The sequence below is a fragment of the Globicephala melas genome, chromosome 1, assembly GCF_963455315.2.
Source record: "Globicephala melas chromosome 1, mGloMel1.2, whole genome shotgun sequence".
In the NCBI taxonomy this organism is placed as follows: Eukaryota; Metazoa; Chordata; class Mammalia; order Artiodactyla; family Delphinidae; genus Globicephala; species Globicephala melas.
The window spans coordinates 166998650-166999754 of record NC_083314.1 but is presented as its reverse complement, the minus strand read 5'-3'; the positions used below and the strand labels follow the sequence as shown (position 1 = coordinate 166999754).

Here is a 1105-nt window from a genome sequence, read left to right as displayed (position 1 = left end):
GATGTGGATCCCACAGGACTGGATGTGCCAGACATTGGCAGAGAGGGCTCAGGATGGCCCTTGGTTCAGTTATCTATTGCTGAGAAATAAACCACCCCAAAACCTAGTGACTTAAAATGATATATTATTTCTAAAAATTCTGTGGTTCAGCGGGGGTCAGCTGGCTAACTCTGCTGGTTTTGCCTGGTGTCGCTTATGGGGCTGCATTCAGCTGGGAGCAGCGGGGGCTCAATTACCACGAGGGCATCACCTCTCTCAGGACCTCTCGTCACCTGGTCTCTTACCATTCAGAAGTCTGCTGCACAGCTCCACGAGTACATGCCTCAGGATGGCCCGTACTACGGATCCACTGGCAAAGAAGATCTTTAAAGGAGTTTTAGTAGCTGAACTGTGAGCATTTTTTGGAACATATTTTTTGTTTGAGAAGAAGAACACAAGCCAAGATTTCAGGCAAACAATGAACAAGAAATTCCCCTTCATTTTGGAAGTTTATTACAAATCCATTGAACATTCTGGAATGTTACACAATCAAGAGCAAGGTCAAGAAAAGTGGCTTAGCAGCAAAAATTAGAAATTTGACCATCGATCAAGGTTTGCCCTATTTCATAGTCTCAGGCAAGGTTAAAATTCCAAAATTGACATGGATGGATTTTAGAATATTTAAGGTTAAATGTAAATTCTAACTAAGCCAGAGGTTTTGTTCTTTGGACTAACTGTGAAGAAATTGATGGAAGGTTTGTTTATTATAAATGGAGTTTTGTTCACTACTCAAAATAAAGTGGTTCTCCTTAAAAAAAAACAACTCCCCTATGATTCTGAATACATAAACCTTTCAAAATAGATAAAATAGTAAAACTTCTATTTTAAATATTTATCACATTTTTTCTTTTTCATTATAGTATATTACAAGATATTGAATATAGTACCCTGTGCTATACAGTGGGACCTTGTTGTTTATCTAATTTATCCCCCTCTTCTTTCCCCTTTGGTAACCATAGGTTTGTTTTCTATGTCTATGAGTCTGTTTCTGGTTTGTAAATAAGTTCATTAATATTGATTACATTTTAAGTCACACATTTAAAATCATATTATCTAAAAACATATT

At 37.0% G+C, this 1105-nt stretch overlaps 1 pseudogene; it reads left to right on the top strand.

Moving 5' to 3' along the window:
• The first annotated feature begins 328 nt into the window (after window positions 1-328).
• Window positions 329-571, top strand: LOC132593922 (protein CEBPZOS-like; annotated as a pseudogene).
• The last annotated feature ends 534 nt before the right edge of the window (window positions 572-1105 follow it).